The sequence below is a fragment of the Hyaena hyaena genome, unplaced genomic scaffold, assembly GCF_003009895.1.
Source record: "Hyaena hyaena isolate Hyena2069 unplaced genomic scaffold, ASM300989v1 scaffold_762, whole genome shotgun sequence".
Lineage (NCBI taxonomy): Eukaryota > Metazoa > Chordata > Mammalia > Carnivora > Hyaenidae > Hyaena > Hyaena hyaena.
In genome coordinates this window covers 607,003-626,173 of record NW_024081396.1, presented here as the reverse complement: position 1 = coordinate 626,173, position 19,171 = coordinate 607,003, and the positions used below count along the sequence as shown (strand labels likewise).

The 19,171-nt window shown below is 40.1% G+C and overlaps 1 protein-coding gene across 3 annotated transcripts in view; it reads right to left on the bottom strand.

Annotated features, from left to right (window-relative positions):
- Positions 1–19,090, bottom strand: part of SATB1 (SATB homeobox 1) — a 97,949-nt gene extending 78,859 nt beyond the window's left edge. The window contains exon 1 of one of the 3 annotated variants that reach the window (XM_039218445.1): positions 18,897–19,090. The gene's annotated coding sequence lies outside the window, so the exon portion shown is untranslated. Of the gene's footprint in view, positions 1–18,185; positions 18,258–18,896 lie in introns of those variants that run through there. The other 2 variants (XM_039218451.1, XM_039218447.1) reach the window with 2 other exon arrangements.
- Between the last annotated feature and the right edge of the window lie 81 nt (positions 19,091–19,171).

The window sequence follows — 19,171 nt, the reverse complement described above, 5'->3', positions numbered from 1 at the left end:
GCGCGGGCGGCTGGGGCAGGTGTGCGAGAGTGAGCGGGCAGGGAGGAGGGGCACGACTGGCGGGGGGCGGCGGTGGGGGGGGGTAGAAAGTGCAGGGGAGGAGGGGGCGAGGGCCAGGGCGGGCGGGCGGGGGGGGGACTAACCAACCACCCACGCGCGCAAAAGCCACAGAAGGGAGTAGGTCGGGAGCGTGGCGGGCGGGCACCCGAGGGACGGGCGAGGCGGGGAGGGCGCAGCGGCCCCGCGGGAGAGGGGCCGGGACTTGCAGGTGACGGGCACAGAGTACTGAGGCAGGGGGACTTCAGAAGTGGCTGAAGGGGCCAGATAATTGGAGGTGGATCTCTGCGGAGAAGCGCGGAGGGTGCAGAAACGTTTGCACAGGAATAAAGGCCGGGAGCCTTGAAAAGAAAGCTCTCGCGAATATTTATCCTCAAAGGAGGATGAATCCCAAACTATTAAGAGCCAACATGAAAAAAAAAGATGAGTAAGAGGGTTCTGTTTCGAGTCAGGGGCTAGGTTCAAAACTCCCTCACTTCTGAGCCACAGAACACGTTGGAGGAAGAAATATGTGGCCCATAGTGGCTGAGCCAAACAAAATTTGGGTCACTTGAAAGAGATCTGACTTGTTAGCACAAAGGAGAAGATGCCACCTTTCTGAAATTAACTTAGGCCGAGTAAAAGAAAAGTTTGGGAGGGTAAATACATCTGTCGTAGCAATAAATACTTCTGTAATCCAGGGTAAATTGCCCACTTAGATTAATGGTCATTAGCATAGAAGTACGATCCTCTTATTTAGATAATCTATTAAATACAGTTCCTACAAAAATGAAGAACATTACAATCTCATTCAAAACCGAGATGCAGCGTTTATCGCTTGGCTTCCAATGCTAACATCTTAGAACCCTGAAGGCAGTTAATCATTAAACAAAACCAAAAATGTTGTAAGAATTATTTTTCAGAATACACTAGTAGGGAAAAGAGAAAACTCAGTCAGATAAACATTTTGTTACACATTTAAAAAAAGCAACAAGTTAGCACAAGTACTGAGATAAGAGGGAAATATGCAAATTAAGCTCTTTAAAGCTACCAATACACTCTTAGAGACACTGTTTACATTAGAAATCTAGGAAAAGCAGAAGGTAAAGCAGAAGATAAAGTATAGGAAATAATGGCCTCCTGGGGAGAACAAGTTTAGGAGAAACACAATGAAAATATATCACTCTAATGGCACCCAAGTTTCACCCACAAACCGGAAAGGTTAGTCAAAATCGAGGAAGGCAACCATGAATCTTGGCACATATAAACCCAAGCCTTGAGCAAAAGGAAGAACATGTGATGATAAAACATAAAACACACCATCAAAAACAAGAAAATAAATATAAGGCAATCCTTACCCAAAAGCCCACCCGCTATCACATTTTTAAAAGCTGAAAGGTGGGGAAATATGGAGGGGAATTTTTAATTTAAGTATAAGAAATACAATCAATAAGGAAAAATACAAACGTGGCGAAAATGTAGGAGTGGTGTCCAGCTGGTATTGTGGATGGAAGAACTTAAGCTTATTTAGAAAGATATTTAAAAGACACACAGATAACGGATTATCATCAATTATCTCTATGACAATGATTTTTGCAATGATAGGTTAAAATAGGACTTTCCAAGACATAGATTTTAATAGTTGGCTCAAACTGGTGGTGCCTGACATGTTTCCCTGAAACCTGCTTGGTTCTTAGTAGGAACAGTGCAATCTAGTAATACGCTGTGCAAATTTCCAAAGAGTAGCAAAATTTTAAAACACAGAAAAATTATAAGGGACTACAAAACAAAATTTATCCATGCAACCTCACCTCCAGTTAAATATTTTTAGAAAAAAAAGAGAAAAGGGAATGAAAGTTGTTGGATAATACAAAATTTGAGCAGAGAAAAGACTAAAAAAAGGGTTACTGAAAACATTAGGACACAATGGAATAAATTATTGTAAGTATGTTCATTCCATCATTTACACAAATAAATAAAGCAGAATAATCCTGATTGCCTTAGTTTCCTAATGACTTGGCCAATACTAGTGCAATGTGGGAATTTAAATAGCAATCTTTAAATCTGAGTAGCACCTTTTATCTAGGAATTACAAGCTAATTCTTAAACACAACCTAAGTGTGTAATAAAGATGGACATGGCCTTGGAAAATGATAAAATAAATGAGGATAGAGATATCTAATAATGACTTCATTACAAAGAATACTGATATAGTATCATTATGTATATATTAATCACATATATATATATACACTAATTTTCCCTCAAGTACATTCTTTATTTCAGAACTGTATAAGAAATGACATAAGTAAAATGACACTCAGAAGCTTATGCCCTCCAAGTGGTACAGTACGTTAATGAGCTTATTTACTATATATTCTCTCCCTCTTTAGAATACTCATTAAAACCACTGAGCATTGGCCGGTGTAAACCAGGTTAAAATAAAGAAGAAAAAAAGATAATTAGGAAAATACCACCTTCCTAGGCGTATGTGAGGATAAACTATTATGGTGGAGGGGGTAAAACATCAATTTATTCTATACAGTCATTGAATATTTGGCAATAAAGATACAAGCAAGTATAGCAAAAAAAAAAAAGTTAAAATAAACTTCATAAATTAAGCTATCAAAATAGAAAAACTCAGGAACATGAAAGATCCTAAGTCAAATACATGAACTATTTAACATGTGGATGTACAGTTAAAATAGAGTGCATCCATTTTTTATCACACGAGGAGGCATTCAGACTGGCTACACAAAGGTAGCAAAGATACAATATTGTAAGAGATACGCAAGATTTTTTTAAAAAAAATAATGAAAGGACGAGTGCATATTTCAGATGGCACCATATTAAGATAAATATGCAGGCAGATATCCGAAAGCATTAAAACACATTCAGAGTTTTGAATAGCACATACATTTGTAATAAACAGAGAAAGCATTTAGAATTTGAACGCTTTTAAGATACGGCAACTCCGCCAGTGACTGTGTTAGCAAAGCAGTGCTTACCACCATAGCACTTTCTAAGGACATGTTTGGTTTTGTTTTGTTTTTTCATCTTTTTAAATTCAAATACGGTTGGCTATCACTCTACACTCTTAGAGCAGCACAATTTACGTAGCATATTGCTCTTTTTATCGTGTCAACTCTTTGTTTTTTGGCTTTAGCTGCAGGTGGTGTTTTCCATATATGAATTTCTGGGAATATGGTCTGTGTTGGCCATATAAGGATGTCTACTGGAGCCATATGTTTTGCTGTCATGTGTCTCATTTTGTCTGTCTGGAATGTCAGGACTGATTTCCACATCATTTCTTGAATGGACCAAATACAAATTTGTAAGAGCAGAGAGGAAAAAGCTGGGGGCTGGAACTCACACAACTTTGTCAAAACATATACTGGAGAGGAAATGCAATATCCTGTAAACATTTGCACCCTTCTTCTCACATCTTATCTGTGACTGACATCATCACAACTGCACAATTTAGGAGAGAATCTACTTGGGTCAAGTTCAGAAGTTTGCAGTCTACAGATGCATGCAGCTCAATCAAACAGACCCCACATCTTTGGAGGTCACGGGATGGCACATGTTAGCTGCCCTATTCTGAGCCTGAGGTCCAACCCTGAACTTGGGGGAAGGGGAAGGTCATGCTCTTCTTGCTTAGTGAATAAATGGAACTCTGATTAAGCTTCCTGACCAGTCTCACAAGAAGGTTTGGCCTCCATTTCTCAAAGCCTCTTGCATTGATTGCTCCTTTCTAACAGGCATTGCAGTCTTAATCAATTAACAATTATGAAAATTACTGGCTAAATGTTTTGCATACTAGACCGTAAGCCCTATGAGAGCAGAGACCATCTTGCTCATTGCCATATTACCAGGAATTCATAGCCATCCTTGCAGTATTTACATTATGAATAAATAAATGAGAGCAAAAAGTTCACAGTCTCACCTGCAACCAGCCTCCACTGCTAAATGCATTGACAGTTCCTTTGAGAATTCGCAGAAACGAGGAGGAGCTAACTGTGGGGAAAGTGGCTATACCATGTACATTTGAATTCACTGAAATTAAATAAAATTTACAATTTAGCTCCTCAGTGAAGATGCAAATGTTCAATAGCCTCACGTGGCTAGAGGCCCTTGTGTTGGGCAATGTAGTTTACAGAAGACTGCCGCCATTGCAGAAAGTTCTATTGGACAGCACTCATCTAGAGAACTTCTATAAAAGACAACAAAGTAAATCCAGGACCTAGCCAGGAGGAGTCTTAGAGGTGCTGAATGGCTTTCAGACATTCTAATGATGTCCAAATTGAAATCATTTTCCATTTTAGAATTAGCCCAAAGATCTATAAAGTTGCGTGGAATGAGGCTTGTGTGCCGCAGGCACACAAATTTAAGACAACTTTCTAGACATGTCTGTATTTGAAAGGGTCCTGTAGTACATTTGGAATAATATGCATTTACCCCAAATGCTGCTTTCCACGAACATTTAAATAGCTCATAGGTGAAGTTAAAAACCACAGAGTCATTTCCCACCCTCATTCCCACCCCAGAATTAAGTAAGCATAGTTGCCATTAGAAATGGCTTTTTTGGAAGCTTTAAAGTAGATACCTACTCAAACTGGGAGGGCTTCCAGATACCAAACAAATAATGGTGTACTGAAGGAAACAATAGCAAAAGGCTTGAATATGTTTCAGGAGAGATAAAAGAGAAATGATAATGAACTCTAAATATGGGGCTTAAGGTTTTTGGTTTTTGTTTTTTTCTCTAATAAGTGAGGTTTCAGTTATAGCCAGACTGATAGTGATCAAGTTACTTCCTGATTACCTTGGGGTAGATGTAAATACCCACTGGTAGTTTGGGATATGGTTTTAACAGACAAGGGTCATTATTAAAACTGAGCAAAGAAAAGCCAATGCTTCAAGCCAGTTTGGGGAGTGCTGGATAAGGGAAATGAACAGCCACTGTAGATGGCCTATAGAATCTGACAGGACATCTGAGCCTTTTATCCAGAAATACTATACCTTTCTTAGCAAAAATTGATGGAGCAAAAAATTTTAAAAGCTACCTTTCCTTCCATAGATGTCAGTATGGATCATAACCTTGACAAGGCTCCCTGGTAATAATTCCATCAAGATTGGTACCTCTGTCTAGACTCACATCCAAAATTGAGTAGGGAGGGGGATTCTTGTCATTGCTGTTGAGTCCTCCACTGTTGACATCACCACAAAAGTACTTACAGTTTCAGGATGCCTCATTTTCCCACTGCTTCTGGAGTGCCCTTCCTCCCCTTCTCACCTGGGGACCTCCCTTCTGCCAGCTTGATCACATCGCTTCTGTCCAGCTGTTTGTTTTTTCCTTTGATGTTCCAACACACTACCTGTCCTTCAGGGCAACATTCTGTATCTACCTGTCTGCTCCTCCGAACTGCAAGCCTATAAGCATTCTGAGGGCAAACTTAGGTCTGTATTCCTGGAGTCTCTCACCGTGTCATCACAGGAAACGGGATCCAAGAACTGTTCTTATGAGACAGGACTCATAAGAATCTTAGAAAGTTTCTTGCAATCTCAGGAGGTCAAGCCAGGTGCCAGGATCAGAAGTTAGCTCGGTGGCTTCCCAAATTTGCTGCACATCAACATGACCTAAGGAACTCCAACAATCCAGATGGCCAGCCTGCACTCCACTGCAAAAGAATCAGAATGGCTGAGAGTGGGAGCCAGGCATTTAGTTGTTTAGAGCTCCCTGAAATTATTCCCAGGTACAGCCAGCTTCGGCATCCACTGGATAAGGTAACCTTTTGGAGAAAGGAAGTCAAATATACCTGCTAGGACATCTTCAAAGCGATGTTTTTAACCCAATCCTCGGGTCACTAGGAAAAGTCAAGGCTGTTCTAGGAACCAGCACTTGCCCCCAGTTTAAGGAATGTATGTGCAGCCAAGCCACTTGTTTCAAACAAAAAAGGTATTAGACCATTGATTGGGTGAAATAGTTGTGTTCTTTGAGGAACCACGATAAATTAGCATTTGGGCACTTGCTTGAGATTTACTGAGGTGCCAGAAATCCTGCGCAGGTCTATGATTTATCGTTACAGACATAAGTGACTAACCACAAAATTACACATGGAAGTAAAACTCGAAAACCAGTCTATGATTTACTGGAGCCAGAACCATCCCAGTTTCCTCTAAGTCTATTTCAGCATAGGTGTGGAGCAGGAATTATTCTCCCAGGAACCTTCAACCTTGAGTGCGTTTTCCCCTTGAACAGTTGAAAACTGTTCAGCTTATTTCCAGACCAAGTCCTGCACATACGCAGAACTGAAGGAATCGTGGTGTTCATGCCAAGGAGCCAGTGAGTGGCAGAGCGTCCCAGCCCCCGCGGCCGTGCAGGACCCTCGGGAAGTTTGGGGGATTTTAATTCCAGGCAAGTCAAACACAGCCGTGCCCAATCAACCTTTAGCCAAGACATATCAACCAAATCTTCTTAGTGATGTGAATGTTATTGCTAGTCTTTCCTCGCTTAATTGGAGGAACAGTTTGAGGTTACAATGGACCTGAATCTTTGTCCAGATCCTTTCTGGGAATATCAGCCAAAGGTGACATCTGATACTGGACCTCCATCCCCATTGCCACAAGGCACTGGAACAGGGCTGTCCATTAGGAAAGAAAACCAGAAACAACTGCATCGTACCTGGACAATGATTAAATACCACTATAATGCTTGAAATTTGTTGCAGCAAAAGAGACGTTTAATAGAAAAACTGAAGTGCATTCTTTCTGGGATGAGGGGAAAGATCTGGAAGCAGACTGTGGTGATGGTTGTACAACAGTGTGGATGTGATTGATGCCACTGGATTGTACACTTAAAAATGGTCAAATTGGAATGTTTAAGTTAATATATCGTTTACTCCAATAAAATAAAAAAAAAACAAAAAACTCAGTGAAAACATATATTCCCAAAATTGGCAGATATATATTATCATCAAAGTATTATGTCAAGCAGAGAAACAATGAGCTGCAGCATACCCAACAAACCTCTTCTCACCGCCAACCTCCACTGTTTTGTCCTGACCCGCCAACAGCCACAGTCCAGTCTATGCTCGATAATTAATTCATGTGATGAATACCTGACCCAAAGATAATTAACATGGATTGGTAATTAGAGACCAAGATCCCACCCAAAGTAGGTAATTTGATGGTCCTCCGAAGCAAGAAAATGGTTCTCTTTTCAGATTTTATTCCATACTATGGCACGTTAGCAACAGCAGAGAAAGAGACATAGACAAAACCAAACAAGTAAGAGTATCGTAAGTCCAAAAACTCTTTTTGGATGTTTCCAAGTGAATGAGTATGAACTACATTCATGAAATACTAGCTGCTCCCAATTAAACAGCACTTGAGTGTCCAACACTTGCATACAGTGTAGCAACACTATAACATGTGTAGCAACAGCATAAATGCAGTCAATGTAATAATTTATAAGCTGTCTCTGTATAAAGACTTTAGATTCTACTTTTTTAAATGAAAGAATAGAACCTTTTGGTTATAAAGAGTCCAGAAAGCTTTCAAATTTAATTCTACCAGTCACTTTTTAGTGAGAGTAGTTAGGATTAAAGTATTTATCTCTGCATGCAATAATATGCAATACCATCTTTTTCTCTACAATATGGTCCTATATTCTGTTTCCTATCACCTATTCTTAGTGATTTTATATTAGGGATTTTTATATTAATGATGGGATTTTTCATGTATTAGATCCATGTAAAACTTAGATCTCGCTGCAGTTCATACCTAGACACAAGTATTTTTCTGATGGATGCGAGACTAGGGAAATATGAACACACAGTGAAGCCAAATTGGAATGACATGTTTATTATGTATAAAATCATAAATAAAATACTAAAAACTAGTTGCATAGGACAGCTACTGCGAGGGCACATCCAGTGACCTATTTTGTAGTTGCCTCCTGCTTAACTCGTGTGTTGATTGTGGAATTTTATTCATTAGATACCTCACATGGATTAAAAATATACATGCAAATTTCCAGCTGATATGAAGCAGAAAGTTGATAAATAATGCTACAGTGTAACTTTAAAAACAGAACTAGTGAGCCTGGAGGCTATTTTTTTAATCATTTATTTTTATTTATTCTGTAAAGACTATTTTCATTTGTATTTTATATATATGTATATATAAATACACTTGGGAGAGAAACAAACAGCATATTTACAAAAAATTTTGATGGGGACCAGCTTGTAACTGTTTTGAGAATGCATTGCTTGAAAGATGGACAACACTCACTATTCTGTTATTTCTACAACGGAAAAAAACACCATATATTCACATTATATTTAATGAAAATTAAACTGATCTCTCCATGGAAGTAACAAGGCTCTCAAAAATAACTTCCGATTTCACTTGTCACAAAGGGGTTTTGTCACTAAGCATTTAGAATACTGTAAGCAAGTGAAAAGTCATCTTCGCGGGCGGCACATGCGGCGGTCTAGGATATAAACCCAATCTTGGGGCATTCTCGATAGATCTGGGAAATCCAATTGTTTGGCCAACATCCTACTATGAATACATGTATATCTAATATACATAGAGCATAACATCATACGTGTTCACGGAGAACATTTGTTCACCACAGAAGAGGACACGATGCAATTTAACACATCTACCACACTTTTCATCAGAAACTGTTAAAACCCAGAGTTAGCGTAACTCCTACAAAAGAGGGAAAATGACACAGCGGGACGAGTAGTGGAGAAAAGATAAGGAACTGAGATTTGGGTCTTGCTTCGTCCTTTACTAGCCTGCTGAATGACCCTTCCTAAGTCAAGCAGAATCGGGTTCTGCATCTATAAAGTGATGGAAAAGAATCTGATCATCTTTAACACGACACAAAAATTCTCTGCCCTCAAATGTACTGTAAAAAGAAATCAAGTTCACTTTAAAGAGAACATAAAGATATAAGGAAATTTATCACATGCTACATTAGATGTTTATCTCTATGTAAGAGACAGGTGTCAAACAAACAAATAAGAAAAAAAAAACCCACTAAGGCAAAGAGAAACTTTAACTCACCAGATTCCATCTGTTACATTTGAATTCATGCATAATTGATTATCCATGACTGGTAAGTTCTTTTCTCACTAGCCGACCACAGTTTTCTAAACATTAGGTATTAAATCACTACTAAAGTAGACTACATTTTAGAAACAGCAAGGGCAGAATAAGAATATTTTAAATGAAAAATTACATGCCGGTTAATAATAATACAGCTGACCTATGTTTAAGGGAGAGAAATTTTAATCATGTGCATATTAAATATTAATAGCCTATTCTGTTATTGTTATAATAAGGTTAAGTAGGCTTCTCCATGCTTAAGGAAAGAGGGAGAAGTAGGAATGCATAATGGTGCAAAAAAAGATACAGAGACAGGAGAGAGACAGAAGGAAAATGTGTCAACAATAAACAAGAGGAAATGAGAAAGAAGGAAAAGATGAAGGTGGAAACTAATCTCTATGTGTCATTATGACTGCCAGAGTACTGGCAAAGAAGCAGCATCCTTTTATTTCAATTTTAATCATTTCTGAATTTTAATACCCGGCTCCTTTTGTAATTCTCCTGGCATTCCCCATATGCCTCCATCCCAGCCAAAACACCAGTGTAAATTAAATGGCAGGCAAACACTGATGTAGCCTCCCCAAAGAAACTACCAGGTGACCAAAAGCAAAAAAAGGTATGTCTACCTTACTTCCCTGAGGACCTCTAGCCAATTAACTGGCTGAATGTTCTCTACTTTCTTTAATTTTGAAAAGAAGGACAGTAGTTAGGTAATCTACAGATAGAGAATCATTTAAAAAAAAAATAAATAAAGCAAGCCAGTAGTAATACAATAATCAGTGACCATCAGGGCCTGGAAAAATGAGTTTGCTCTCACTGGCACTAAGGAGCATCACATGATTATTTAATTACAGCTCTAATTTTTGTCTCGTGGATGGCAACATATCAACAATTAATAGGGCAAATAGAGGAGACTGTTTTTAAAGAGACAGAATGTGCATGATAATGTAATAGGTCACACAGCAGTGTACCGCTTGAGGGATACTTCCTTTTGTGGAACTGAAGAGGGCTTGCAAATAGCTCCATACATGTTTCAAAAAGAAAATAAATTTAAAAAGCAAGAGTCTTTTTTTAGATAACTTTCAAAGAACTTTTCAGAAGGTTTTAGATGCAGCTTACGCAATCCCACTGCAACTCTAGCGTGAATTCTAAGGAACGGAGTGAAATCTTTGTTAAAATAAATACCCTAAATCTGGAAATATTTTTAAACAGTGTACATAGCTACACTGAAATATTTCTTTTTTCTGTCAATAATTATGACAGATACTTATTCAATGGGATCCAGAAAAAAAAATCATCGTTTTGTTAAAGAACTGGTGCAGGTCAATCAGCCATGGGCCACTAATCCGTAGTATTTTTGGTCACATGATTATCAGAAAGACCATTACGTGGGTGACCTACCTGCACCCAGGTCTGTGATGACTCCAGTACAGTTCATTTCTACACCACACACCAGAGGACCATGGACCTAAACTGGGATTCTTCACCTAATCCTGAAGGTCAAAGAGGATAAAATAGACCCTGCTGCTATTGTCAAACAATGACAGCACATAAAGAAGAAACACATTCAATTATCCAGAAAACTGGGGCTTGTGCAGATTAAGTGTTCAGATAACCCCAGCAAAAACAGAAAATTAGAGAGAGAAAGTCTCTTTCCCCACTAAATCATTATCAGCCCAAGCTGAATTCACCATTTTATTATTAGTGGAGCAAATCTTTAATGAGTGCTCGCTATGCAAAACAAAGGATGCTGTGAAGTTTCTCCTGTTTTATAGAACACAGAATGTATCTTACGCTGAATTTCTTTTTTGTGGTCTTTTAATGCCTTCTAGAAATAAATAACAGCAGCACCTAAAAATTAATAAAGTGAGAATATTAGTGTATTTTGAAATGTTCTATATGACAAAGTGACAAGGTCTAGATATCCAAATTAACCAGGGAATTCAAACAGTTAACTAACTTGGTAGCATCTTCTAAGTAAGGCTAAGTCCAGCTTTAAACTCTCGTTCAGTCGCCTTTGTTCTGCCATGCCAGAAGCCAAAGCAAAACCCAGGGTTGATGTTTGGAACATGAAATAGGCTTAGAAGTATCTCTGTGATCACCTGCTCAAATGAATCCTAAATATCAGGTTACAGAGAGTTGTAAGAAAACGTAACTTGGCTAAAGAAACGGTGACTAAAATCATTCCCCAAAAAGAAGTGTGGAGAGGTGCTACATCACCTCCAGAAGCTTTTAATGGCTTTGGTTGACCAAAGTCACCAGAGTACAAGAAAATGTAGGCGTCTCAAAATACAATGTGGGAAATGTAAAACTGCAGAAGGACAACAATTTCTAATGCCGCTGGCAAAAGCGACCAAGTCAATAACAGTTTCAAAGAAAGGGGGAAAGAAAAACAAAGAAGAAGAAAATTGTACATCCTCTGAAAAGTTTTAAAATCAAGTGTGGTAAAAAAACATTTTGATGATTCTGGATGAAAAATCTGACTCCATACATTCTAAAGGAATATTTTTCAAGGAGTCTAGCAAGCAGCAGCTTGTATGTAAGAGTATATACATCATTCTTTTTTTTAACATGACTGTTAATATACAGTTAACATGTCTCAGAAAAGGCTGTAATTAACTGTCTACTGCTCTAATAACACTAATAAGCATACAGTATTATTAAAATACAATGAGTCCATACAAAGTAAGACTCGTTTTTTTTTAACCTTTAAGATAATGTTCTAAATTGTTTTTGAGTCCTCTTTAACCACCTAAAAGAGAGCCCACTTTTAAGATTTTTCTTACAGGACAGCTCTTAAAATGTTATTCTTTCCTTTCACAGCCTGGAGAAATCTGCATAACATGAAACAGGACCTCCAGGTATCATTTCAGTTGGTGGAAAGACAGTGGGAAAACACCTGATTTATTTTCTCAATTCTATATACTCTTTTAAAATTTAAAACTGTAAGTGTTTTAATTTAGTTCTTCACTCACTGATAAAATGTTTGTATCAGTGAATGGGGAAAGGTTTGCTCTTTCAAGAATCGCACAGTCCTGTTGTTAATCCCCAATGATTCCCATCGTCTGGTTCACTGGAACAGGAAAACTCAATTGCATTCAACATCAAACAGCTAATTATGGATTCGCTATATTCAAGACTATCTCCATTTCAAAAGATATCTGCATATACTAGATTCTATTTTATTTACAATAATTATCACAATAAAATATTTATACCATAAAACCTCTTTTACCTTAAAGTCCTTATTATTACGAACATTAAAAGGCCAAATTGTCATTTACATGCTCTTAACGGCATATCAGAAACCATTGAGTAAGACTAGAAAGGAACCTCCAGCAATCAACTCTACTATATGCCTGGCTTCCTGGAAAATAGCATCTAAAGAATTCCCTCTCACACAGATTACTCTCTTTTCTTTAAATATCTCAAGGAAAGAAGGTCTGCTAATTTCTCCTGGGAGCTTCCTACCATATTTCACCACCCAAAGAAGAATGCCCACTGAAGAATTTTTGTTGGTATCTGGTCCCAACTTATCTCTAGCTGAGAAAAAGCAACATCCCAACACAGAGGTCTCCCCCGAACACTACATGCCTGTCTCTCCGTGTGGCTGTAGCCCTGATTCTCCATATGCAAGTGACAGGGACTTTTTTGGCACTTACCCTCCAAATATCAGAGGCTGCTCTCCAAATCTAGCCCTATAGGAGAGCTCGCAAAAAGTAGTCTTTGATGAGGTGACAATGACGAAGTTCTCGCTGGCACTGCTAGCAAGCCAGAAGCATCCCCAAATGAGGTGCTACCAGTTGCCTGTGAAGCAGCTGGACCATGACTGCAGTTCTGAGGGTGCGTCACAAATCAGGTCATAGCTCTGGGTAGAGTCCACCCACTTCACCCGGCACAACGCCCTCCACTTCCTGCACACCTGGGGGGGGGGGGAAGGGGTGCAGAGGAGGGGGGCCAATGCAGGTCCACAGACATTCTAGTAAAGGCACAACCAGGTGCAGCCTGACATCTCCTTCTGCAAGTGTTTTCAGCTTCATTTGGGGAGCCTGCACCCCAAGGCCCTCAAAAATGTGTGCAACAATAAGCGGGCTCTAAAATGAGTGATGAGTGTAATAAAATATTGCACAGTTAAATGTTTTATCCAGCAAGATCTTTCCTCCACTGGAAACTGAACCAACTCTTAATTTTTGATTACAAGATACTTCACTACCAAATGTCAAATAACTGGACTGAATAAATTTCAGCAGAATCCAGGGACATAAACGCTAGGGTACCAGTTAACTAATTTTCCTCTCTCATAACTAAACTAGATCATCACATAAACTGGATTACATCCTTGAAAGTCCACTGAAAGAGGTGATTAGAATTTCTATTATGAACCTTCAGACAGCAACAACTGTGGAAGTGCTACAGAATAACTTGAAAGAATAAAAATAGGCCAATATGCTGGAGAACTGCTCTGCTACTAAATCTCACCCTGAATATATATACACACAATCTGTATCTATTTACTCTGAAATGAAATATCTGATCTTAAAAAAGACTTTAAAAAAATAAACAGCAAAAGGTACCGTTGGCATAAGTTCAAAAGTACTAAATAATGTGTGTTAATGTGTTGATCACACTCTATGAAGACATCAAGTTTAAATAGACTTAACCATTGAGAATAGCACTTAGGAATGATATATAAATTACCATAGTAGACTTTTTTCTTTGGTATAGTGAAGAAGAACGTTGTGTAACAGATTTGATTTATATGCTGTATTAAGACCACATTCTGCTCTGATGTCAATGGAATATATGATTAGAGATTGACAACTGTGTGTAGATGGTGGTGTAAGAGCTACTTATAGAATGTAAGTGAAAATATGCATTTTCACAAGTTAATCATAAGTTTGGGAATTCAGCTTTCACAGTATTTTGATGTTTCCAGGGGTCTTGAAAAAGAAGGGGCTTTCAACTCAAAATGAAAACAACAAATACATTTGGTATTATAAGAAAGTTGAAATCTCTCTTAAGGTTGGCAGATTAACAAGAAGACAAAGGGGTCAAGCCTGCTTTCAGAGGAAAGCTAACAGTATCTATCAATCAATCAATCCATCAATGAGCCCCACTTGGTACCCACGTTGGCAGATCTCCATTAAGAACTGAAACATTTCATCTAAGACTTGGAAGGTGCCACACTTTATCAAAGTTATTCTCTAAGTAGTCAGATAGTTTAAGTAATCTATTTGGAACTTTGCAGAAAGTTAGCTTAGCAAACACACACTTCAGTGTGTCTGAACGTATCTGTCCTGAGGTGGCCCTAAGATTGACTATTTTAAATGGCACGCAGACTCTTTTGGGGTTTTGATGTTACAGTTGAGGTATGTAAAGTAAAAGTGCATAGCATTTGTTTCAACTGGTTCCCACATGACAGAAATAAGAAGATGATATTCCTCTTCTTTAAAGTTTCGCCACTGGTACATGATTAAGAAAACCTCCTCTCGACCCCCTACCCCAACCAGGAAGAATCTGACGGCCCGGATTATAGTACAGGTAGATATTAAAATGGAGACAGAGCCGTTATTTAGTGGTTACAGGAATATAAATACGTGCGCTAACCTATAAACTGGTATTTACTTCAGGAAGGTAAGTAATATTTTTCCTCTGATTGCTGAGCTGTCAGTTTAATGCAGCGTAAATAAACAGTAGGTGCCTGCTAGCTTGAAGTAGGAAGTGTTCATTCCACACGAGGAACAGATTACTGAAGCCTGATGCTCATCATGCTGAAACATAACTTTCATTTTACCAGAAAATACACCCTACCGTGGATGATTTTTCGTGCCTGATCTATTAATTAACTTAACTCTGTTCTGTCAAAATGTAAACCAATTTGTTAAAAATCATCCCAGTTTTGGAGTTTGAAACCCAAATCAATTTGAAAAGCAAGAGTAATGACCATTCTGTAATCTGATCTCAAATGCTAAAAATGAACACTTAACATAATAAGCATAAACTATACAAAACTAAGACAAAGAACATATTTAAATATAGATCTCAATAATCTGAGGTGCTCAATTTACCCTAAGATCTTACTCGTTTGCTAATTAAAAACAACTGGCACCTTTAATATTTCACAACCTTGTGCTACTTAGGTCCGTTCAAGATGTAGGCTTATTCTGCCCTCTGAAATATCCAAAAGTAACCCACTGGTAAACATCAAATCACCCCCCTTAATTCTGATAGAAATAGTACTGCACTCTCCTCAGAGAAGTGGCAAGTTTGAAGATCAAATGATGATACCTTTCCTAATAGCATTCATGTAAAATGTGGGTTTCTTCCCATTTTCTATATACCACAAAGCTATGATGGTCTACAGCAACTAATTTCCTCCTTACACACAAGTGTTGAGCAAAATATTTCATGGCATTATTTAAAATGGGAACTCATCTAAAAAGGATAGAAGGCAATTTGGGGAGGTTTCTATTTAAATTATGGACAAATTCTGATAATGAAACAGTGGATTGTAAAGGAAAAAGAGGGGCCTAAAAATAATATTTTTGCATTCGACTACAACAAGTCTAGACATAGTCTGAAGATTGATTCAGTCGTATGCATTTATTTTATATACTTCATCAATCCCAAGTACTAATATAAGAGTCATCCAAGACAACACGTCTTGGAAGAAATGATTTGTTTGTGTGAGGGGCATATCTGTGTATGGCCCTCTTGGAAATTTACAGAGCAGAAGAAAAGCCACTAGAGTGCTTTATAGAGTCCCTGCTGTATATCCATGTTGTGTTTAGCTTAATAGTGTTTGTAACCAAAAGATTTTCACAATAATGAGGAACAGGTGCCTGTCACCTGACCTTTTAGGCCTAATTTACAATCCACAACCTGTCACATGAAAAAAAATAATTGAAAGTCTCCTTCAGATACTTCAGTCTTCACTAATTTAATGTAGTCTTTCTTAAACATCACTCAGCATACCATAGCTGATTCAATCACAGGTTCACATAGCTGGCAACAGACTCCTCTGCAGAAATAAACCAATACTCATTTTGTTGTTGTTCTTGTTTAAGATGCTGGGAGACAAAAGAACGACTTTTGTAGATTATCAACTGAAGAATATATTAATTTACTACAACAACTAAACAAAAGGCATTCCTTTTGAATACTTTTACATACAAAGAACTATTATTTATTACATATTTCAGCTTGTGGGAAAATGAGGAATGCATTGATTCTGGAAATAACTATTCAGACTTTTGGAAGTTCTTTGGGTCTTCTTTCTCTACCTCTTTCTTCCCCCTTCTCCCCCTTGTTCTCCCTAACCCACACCCCCCTCCCCACGCATTTTAAGGCACTAGTACTTTAGGAGGGAAATCCCTATCTGGTCTTCTTTTCATCCATCATTTGTATTCATTATTCAGAAAGGAGTACAAAATTGAGCAGTGATTTTTCTCCTGTATAATCTTGTTACATGTAGCCATACTTAAATTTAACAATGCTTTGTGTTTTACAGCTACTGTTTACATATTATGCCTTACAACTCTACACTTAAAATACTGTTTCCATGAGAAAAAAAAATGGAGTAATGAGTGTCAAATGGAGATGAAGAATAAACATGCTTGGTATCTTTATAAAATGCATAGTCACTTACAACGTGCACAAATAGGATACATATAAATTGCCATGGTTACATTTTATATAGTATACACATAGTCTAAAGTATATTTAATAATGTGCCTAGCCAAGTTAATTAAAGTATTTATGTCTGGTGACTGTGTTAAACACTTGGAGAGGTAGTGAAAGATACAGCCAGTTACTTCTGCTAACTAAAGTTGAAATTATGCACTTATTATAACCTTTTCTAACAATGTGAGAAAAACAGAGTAAATATATTAAATTTGTTTCACAACAGATGCTTAGGTTGTTAATATTTAAGATGCCTATTCATGCTATTCCTGTCTGCACATTTGTCAAAAATGTAAGCTTGAATGCTAATGTTTGCCAGCAGACTGGAGCAGCCAGTGTATGAATGTACTACTGTTCTACTAAAATAATATGCAATAGAAATAAAAGAGTGCTGCTAAATCATAGCATTAGTACCACACAGCAGACTAAAGGCTTTTAGAGCAAACACCTCAACCTTGGCTTTCTCCAGTCTTAAAGTACGGTTTTGGTTGTTCTTGCTGTTGGCTTTTGCAGCTACGTTTTTCTATAGAATCAATCTTACATCCCTGACGTCGCAGAAAAATCCACTTTAGAGAGGGTGTAAATTTCAATAAAGTTTCAACGGCACGAGTTACTGGTCGGTAACACAGACACTGTAGATTTCAGGGACTGCTTAAGACAAAACCTGACACTTACCAGGAGCTTTTCACTAATTTCTTACACCTCCTTTGCCCTGTTGGAAAAGTCAAGCACCCTGGCCTCCAAGGATGCAAGCAGGGAACCGCGGCCAGTCCGGGTAGAAAGGTTCTCTCTTGAGATTAGGACCTCTTTCTGTTTTCCCTGTCTCTTCTACAAGCGTGTAGAGTACAGGTCTTACAACATTTGCCTGGAAATCTGTTATGCCGCAGAGAAAGTTCGCCGAGGAAGGGCGCAGAGGTCAAAGTTGCCAACCAGGGCACTTTGAGAGGCGATCCTGTGGCTGACACTAGTAAGTGAAATTTGCAACGCCCCAGTGGAGGTCCGGGCCAGGACCTCCGGCGAGAGCCCTAAGCCCCTTCCGTCTTCTGGGGTCATCCCAAGAGTCCTGCTCAGTGCATTTCTCCGGTAGGCGCGTGTCACTCCCCGTACCTGCCACCTGCCTGCTTTGTCCCTCTTATCCTGGTTGCCCAAACCCACGCTCCGCCGCCCCGCAGTGAAGCGCTCGGAAAAGGCCGCCACGCTCGGGTCGGGACCGAAGGAGGGAGACAAGGTGCGGACCCCGAGGCCGCACCTGTGCTGTCTCGGTTCTGCTAAGAGGGCAGCACCTCCTCTCGCCTCCAGCCCTACTCCAAACCTTCACTCACGCCAGGGGCCCCTGCAGCACCGACCTCACGACCGCCAGCGAGGGCTCGAAATGCGGAGTGCCGCGGCTTTCAAAATCCCGGCTCCAACTTCAGCGCCCCGGCGCCCGAGTGTTCCCGGGATGGAGAAGTTGCCACTAACTTCCTAGGCCCCTCTCCGCCGCCGCTCCCACCCAGCCGCGCGGGCGGGGGGCGGAGGAAGGAGGAGACGGACCGGGGAAGGATGCTGAGCTCACTTGCGGTCCGGCGGGGAAGGGCTCTGCTCCCCCAGTCTACTCCGCCGGGCACCTTTACGCCAGCCCAGCTCCAGGGCGCACGGAGGGGTTTGCTTTCCCTTTCCCGTTTGCTCCCTTCGGTCTTTTCGGCTCCCCTTTTCTCTTCCAAGAGGGGTCATACTGATGACCCGAAGGAGTTTGTTCAGCCAGGATTTGTTGGGCAGGTGTGTTAGTGTGCCCACACCCTGAGAGAGAATGAATGGCATCTCCAAGTCCCCCGTTCCGGGTGCTCTCCCATGCTCTACCTGCCCACCCCTCCGGGGTCCGGCTGCCCACGAGGGAAGGGGCCCCGAAAACCCCTGTCCACGGACGTCCACAAGAGAGGAGCCGCGTCGCCCCAAGAAGGGGCGCCGTGGGTGGGTGTTACGGAGAAGTTTGGATCGATTCCGACAAAAGAGAGATCGAGATGAAAGAGCAAGAATGGGTGGGGGGGGGGGAAGAGATGCAAAGGCGCAGGACTCACTCAGGCATGGGCGTTGGGGGCGGCGGTGGCTGCGGAGTGCGGGCCCGCGACCAGGAACAGCTCCCCGGGCGGGCGCGCCGGCGTCGGACTTCCGAGGCGGCGGCTTCTGCCTCCTGTGCTGCCGCCGCCGGAGCTGCGGCTGCCGCGGAAGTTAATTGCAACTTGACTTCAAGTTGTCTTCTTTCCCCATCCGAAGTGGGCGTTTAAAGGGGAGAGCGAGGCGAGGAGCGAGCTAGCGAGCGCGCGGGGCCGAGGGAAGGAAGGGGGGGGAGGGA